This window comes from Ranitomeya variabilis, chromosome 2 (assembly GCF_051348905.1).
Source record: "Ranitomeya variabilis isolate aRanVar5 chromosome 2, aRanVar5.hap1, whole genome shotgun sequence".
In the NCBI taxonomy this organism is placed as follows: Eukaryota; Metazoa; Chordata; class Amphibia; order Anura; family Dendrobatidae; genus Ranitomeya; species Ranitomeya variabilis.
This window is the reverse complement of record NC_135233.1, coordinates 364,227,465-364,234,611: the sequence shown is the minus strand read 5'-3', so window position 1 is coordinate 364,234,611 and position 7,147 is coordinate 364,227,465.

The following is a 7,147-nucleotide window of genomic DNA, read 5'->3' as shown; positions in this document are numbered from 1 at the left end:
CTTCTACAAGATATCTTAGTCACTAATGATTGGAAGAAAGATAATGCACTATTCTTATCCTTCCAAGGTCCTAGGAAAGGGGTTAAGGCTGAGTCACACATAACGATATCGTGACGCTTTTGGTGACGTAGCAACGATCCCGCTAACGATCTCGTTGTGTGACTGCGACCAACGACCAGGCCCCTGCTGGGAGATCGTTGGTCGATGGGAATGATCAGGACCTTTTTTTGGTCTCTGATCACCCGCTGTCATCGCTGGATCGGCGTGTGTGACGCCGATCCAGCGATGTGTTCACTTGTAACCAGGGTAAATATCGGGTTACTAAGCGCAGGGCCGCGCTTAGTAACCTGATATTTACCCTGGTTACCATTGTACTGTGTTTTTTTTAAACTTTTACATACTCACATTCTGATGTCTGTCACGTCCCCCGGCGTCCACAGGGTTAAAACTGCTTTCGGCAAGAGCGCTGCTAATGCACGCGCTGCTGCCGAGAGCTTCCCTGCACTGACTGTGTCAGCGCCGGCCATAAAGCAGAGCACAGCGGTGATGTCACCGCTGTTACTTCCGGCGCTGACACATTCAGTGCAGGGAAGCTCTCGGCAGCAGCGCGTGCATTAGCAGCGCTCTTGCCGAAAGCAGTTTTAACCCTGTGGACACTGGCGGGGGACGTGACAGACATCAGAATGTGAGTATGTAGTGTTTTTTTGTTTTGTTTTTTTTTTACTTTTACAATGATAACCAGGATAAATATAGGGTTACTAAGCGCGGCCCTGCACTTAGTAACCCGATTTTTTACCCTGGTTACCCGGGTGCTGCAGGGGGACTTCGGCATAGTTGAAGACAGTTTCAACGATGCCGAAGTCGTTCCCCTGATCGTTGGTCGCTGGAGAGAGCTGTCTGTGTGACAGCTCCCCAGCGACCACACAACGACTTACCAACGATCACGGCCAGCTCGTATCGCTGGTCGTGATTGTTGGTAAGTCGTTTAGTGTGACTCCAGCTTTAGGGTATGTGCACACGTCCGGATTTCTTGCAGAAATTTCCTGAAGAAAACCGGAAATTTTCTGCAAGAAATCCGCATTTTTTTTTTTTGCGTTTTTTTCGCAGTTTTTTTAGCATTCTGCAAGCGTAATTAGCTTGCAGAATGCTAAAGTTTTCCAAGCGATCTGTAGCATCGCTTGGAAAACTGACTGACAGGTTGGTCACACTTGTCAAACATACTGTTTGACAAGTGTGACCAACTTTTTACTATAGATGCTGCTTATGCAGCATCTATAGTAAAAGATAGAATGTTTAAAGATAATTAAAAAAAAATGCTTATACTCACCTGCAGACAGCTGATCTCCTCACCGGCGTCCGTTCCGTATAGATTGTGTGTGCGCGCAGGACCTTCCATGACGTCGCGGTCACGTGAGCGGTCACATGACCGGTCTCGACCAATCACAGGACCGTGACGTCATCGCAGGTCCTTCACCGCACACCAGCTACAGGAACCGAAGCGGCAGCATGCACCTGAGAGGCGGGAAGACATCGAAGGTGAGTATATCACTATTTTTTATTTTAATTCTTTTTTTTTTACCACTTATATGGTGCCCAGTCCGTGGAGGAGAGTCTCCTCTCCTCCACCCTGGGTACCAACCGCACATAATCTGCTTACTTCCCGCATGGTGTGCACAGCCCCGTGCGGGAAGTAAGCAGATCAATGGATTCCTAGGTGTGCGGAATCCCCGCAATTCCGCATTTTTAATGAACATGTTGCTTTTTTTTCCGCGATGCGATTTTTTCGCGGAAAAAATCGCAACATTTGGACAAAAAATGCGGAATACACTGTAAATAATAGGAGGCATAGGTTAGCGTTTTTTTCGCGTTTTTATCACGTTTTTATAGCGAAAAAATGTGAAAAAAACGCGAAAAATCCTGAACGTGTGCACATGGCCTTAGAGCATCAAAATACTCACTAGCTAAATGGATTAGGGAGGCTATCTCTCTGACTTACACAGCAGGTGGGGGTCCGGCTCCATGTAATCTGAGGGCGCATTCCACCCGGGCCATGGCATCATCCTGGGCAGAAAGGTCTGGAGTGTCCATCGACCAGATATGTAAGGCTACTTTCACACTAGAGTCGGGTAACGTCCATCGCAATGCGTTTTGGAGAAAAAACGCATCCTGCAAAGTTGCCCGCAGGATGCGTTTTTTCTCCATAGACTTGCATTAGCGATGGATTGCCACACGTCGCATCCGTTGTGCGACGGATGCATCGTGTTTTGGCGGACCATCGGCACAAAAAAGTTCCATGTAACATTTTTTTGTGCGTCGCGTCCGTCATTTTCGACTGCGCATGCGCGGCCGAAACTCCGCCCCCTCCTCCCCGGACTGCTGAATGGGCAGCGGATGCGTTGTAAAACTGCATCCACTGCCCACGTCTTGCAGTTATTTCACAGCATGCGTCGGTACGTCGGCCTGACGCTAGTGTGAAAGTAGCCTAAGGCGGCAACATGGTCATCCCCTTCCACCTTTTTCAAACACTATCAGTTGGACTTGGGATTCTCCTCAGATCTCACCTTCGGGTTAAGGGTGCTGCAGGCTATAGTCCCTCCCTAAGGTGGCTTACATCTCTGTAAATCTCTCGTGGTGCTGTCATGGGAGTCCGAATAAAGCATTAAGCTGCTTACCGGTAGCGGCATTTTTCAGAGGCCCATGACAGCACCCTTAGTTCCCTCCCTATTCACGTGGGGACTGCGCTTCCTTAAAATGTAAAAAAAAAAAAGGGATTTTCTCACGTGTGATATCTGGATTGTTACTTTACTAAAGATATTGTATTTGAGTGTATATAATGTTTGTATGTGCTTGTCATTAACCGCGGTAGTCTTCTCAGGCTCTGTAATACAACTTTGTATCTGTAGGTTTCCTGTTCCTAATGGGCAGATCCCCTCTCTCATGGTGCTGTCATGGGCCTCCGAAAAATGCCGCTACCGGTAAGTAGCTTAATGCTTTTCTGACAGCCTAAAAAAAAAAAAAAAAATAATGTGCTGCACGTATTAAAACACGCAACATAAATTGATATGCTGCAGATTTTAAATCTGTACACCACTTTTTTTTTTTTTTATGAGGGAGGGGTAATGGGTTTGCGACCGATCTGTTAAATATACAGGTAGAATATGTACCAAGACTTGTATGAAGAGTCCCAGGTCTTGTCGTTTTTAACCACATCTTACACACACACAACTTTTTTTAAAGCTTTTACTGACTATACAAGTTCTGTCCTTGGCAGGTAATCGCCACAAAGGCCAAAATGCACATAAAACATGAAGTATCTAGTGTGGAGTCGTACAGGCTCCAGTGGGCTGCATATGTACTGACGTGTTAGACCCCAGCAGCAGGAGGACCGGGGATGGACTATTTTCTCCTTTCAGAATCTGTAGCATGTCACTTGTTTCAGTGTTTTTCACCCATTAAAACTGAATGGGGTAGAAGCTCATAAAAAAATAAATAAAAAATAGTGTTTTCATGTTAATCTCTCACCACCGATCTCCCAATGAGTGTGTTTCTCGTTCATCAGGTGAAATGATCTTTTGCACAGTGCAGAAGATATTTGTTCCCGGTGGTGCATCGTCCTGCGCCTCTCTGTACTGAGCGATCGATTACAGAGTGTGCAGCTTTTTCTGCAGTCGGTCTGTGTAAACAGGCGATTTAAACAAAGTTTACAGATCGTTTAGCGCCGCCAGACAGTCTGTGTAAATTCACCCTAAACTCTTCTTCAAATGGACGTTTTAGTTTGTTCACATACATGACCTAAAGGACCGATTTCTATCAGTGTTTGATCAGTGTCAGTTTTTACGATCAATGGTTTGTCAGTGAGTTTTCTTGCAAGAAAATAAAAAGCGAAGTTGCTCATACCCGGTAAAATATGAAAGGCGGGCAGCATACTAACAACCATGAGTGCTGTCCGTGATTTTCATGCACCCATATATTTGTATGGGAGATTTTCATCTGTGACTCTGATTAAAAATGGACATGTCCATGATCTTTTTTTTTTTTTTTTTTTGAGGACACATGGTCGGCAAAAAACAAAACAAAAACATGGACATGTGAACAGCCCCATAAATTATAAAAGGCACAAGTTTGTTTTTTTTAAAAAAAAAAAAAAAATACTGCTAGAACACGTATGTCTGAGTAAAGCCTAGAAACACATTCACACAGTTGTCAGAAATGGACCGGTATTCTCCCACGTGTCAGCCTTTTTTTTTTTTTTTTTTTTTTAAAAAAAGCAAAGTAAAATATCTGAACTTTTTCATTATCATTAATATTATTATTCCATTGGCACTCAGTTCAAAATACATTGAAATGTGATGAACAAATTTCTTTATCCATGGTTTTTTTTTTTATTTATCCCCATTAGCTTGAATGGCTGAGCCTTATCATGTATGAGAACCTCTGAAACACACAAAGACGGTAACACTCTTGACCTGGTCTTTGTCCGGCTCTGCTCAATCTCCCACCTAGATAACTCACTGCTGCCCCTCTCTGATCACAACATTCTCTCCTTCACGCTCACAATCCCTCGCCCACCCCAGCACACTCCTACCTACCACACATTTAGAAATCTACAAGCCATTAACCCTCATACACTTTCAGACTCCTTGCATTCATCACTGTCCCCAATCTCCTTTTTCCTGTCCTGAGCTGGCTGTACATCACTACAATGACACTCTTAGAAGCACCCTGGACCAAGTAGTGCCCCTCACCCTCAGAACCTCCAAGCACAGAGTAAAACAGCCCTGGCTCACATCGCAAACCCGATTTCTCCAGCGATGCTCTAGGTGTGCTCAACACTTATGGAGGAAAACACGCACACCAGAAAACTTCTACCACTTCAAATTTATTAAACTCATCTTCATCAGAAAAATAACTGGTGAATTATCGAGGCTAAGACAGAAATGAATTAAATAGATATTTTTATTAATGAAGAGAAATCCCCTTGTCTTGTTTTATATAAGATTTTATTCTCTTCATTAATAAAAATATCTATTTAATTCATTTCTGTCTTAGCCTCGATAATTCACCAGTTATTTTTCTGATGAATATGAGTTTATTGTATTGATTGGAGGTGACTGTTCCAGTATTGGACCCTTCTTTGGTAATGTACACTTCAAATTTATGTTAAGAACCTATAATTCTGCCCTTCACCTCACCAAACACACCTACTTCACCACCCTGATCTCCTCACTATCCAATAACCCCAAGAAACTTTTTGACACCTTTCAGTCCCTCCTCAGGCCAAAAGCACAAGCTCCTATCACAGACATTTGTGCTGATGACCTGACCTCCCACTTTATAGAGAAAATAGATAATATCCGCCAGGACATCTGCTCCCAGCCACTAAGTGCTGTGACTCCCATCCCTCCCTGCATTTCCCCTGGCACACTCTTCACATTTGATCCCATCACAGAAGAAGTATCCAGGCTCCTCTCATCTTCTCGTCCGACTACATGCACTACTGACCCCATTCCCTCACATCTCCTCCAGTCGCTCTCTCCAGTCATCACAACTCACCTAACTACAATCTTTAATCTCTCCCTCTCCTTGGGCATCTTCCGATCCTCCTTCAAGCACTCTATCATTACTCCACTACTAAAGAAACCCGCCCTCAAACCATCCTGCACAAATAACTACAGACCGGTCTCCAATCTCCCCTTCATCTCTAAACTCTTGGAGCACCTGGTCTACTCCCGCCTTACCCTTTACCTCTCCACTCACTCCCTCCTAGACCCTTCACAGTCCGGCTTCCGCCCCCTACACTCAACAGAAACTGCACTCATCAAGGTGACCAACGACCTTCTGACAGCAAAGTATAACGGTGACCACTCTCTGCTCCTTCTTCTCGACCTCTCTGCAGCTTCTGACACTGTTGACCACCCTCTCCTACTCTCTAGGCTCCAGTCACTAGGCATTAAGGACACTGCTCTCTCCTGGTACTCTTCCTATCTTTCTGACCGCTCCTTCAGTGTATCGTTCGTTGGCTCCACTTTGTCCCCTCTTCCTCTCACTGTCGGGGTACCTCAGGGCTCAGTCCTTGGCCCCCTTCTCTTTCTACACGGCCCCAATTGGACAGACCATCAGCAGATTTGGCTTTCAGTACCATCTTTATGCCGATGACACACAACTATATACATCATCCCCTGACCTTACCCCCGCTGTACTACAGAACGCCAGTGACAGTCTGTCTGCAGTCTCCAACATCATGTCCACCCTCTATCTGAAACTGAACCTCTCCAAAACTGAACTACTTCTGCTCCCACCATCTAATAACATCCCTAAACCTGACATTTTCCTCTCCGTGGGTGGCACCATAATAACACCCCTGCAGCAGGCGCGCTGTCTGGGTGTCACGTTTGACACCAATCTCTCCTTCACTTCCCATATACAATCACTTGCCTCCTCTTGCCGCTTACACTTAAAGAACATCTCTAGAATCTGCCCTTTTCTCACCATGGAAACAACAAAAACCCTCACTGTTGCCCTGTTACACTCCCGCCTAGACTACTGTAACGCTCTATTAATTGGCCTATACATTATATTCGACTTTCACCTCCAGTCTATCCTTAATGCAGCAGCCAGGGTTGTCCATCTAGCCAATCGGTATTCAGACGTGTGCGCTCTTCGCCAGTCGTTACACTGGCTGCCCATTCATTACAGGATACAATTCAAAGTACCTGTTCTCACCCACAAAGCTCGTCACAGTGCAGCATCCCCTTACATCTCCTCCCTCATTTCTGTCCATCGGCCTAGCCAACCGCTGCGCTCTGGAAATGACTTTCGACTAACCTGTGCACAAATCTGTACCTCCCACTCCCGTCTCCAAGACTTCTCCCGTGCTGCGCCAATCCTCTGGAATGCTCTACCCAAAAAATTAGGACCATTCACAATTTGCATAGTTTTAGGCGCTCCCTCAAAACATATTTCTTCAGAGCGGCCTATCACATTCCCTAATAAAAGTCATTTTATGTGTAAGGGCGCCTGTGTAGCCCATTCACTATCTCCATCTATCCTCCACCCCCTGAAGATGGCTGGACCATCATTGTAAATACATCATTGTAAATAAGCTCCTATACTTTGTATCTCAGCCACCTCATTGTAGATTGTAAGC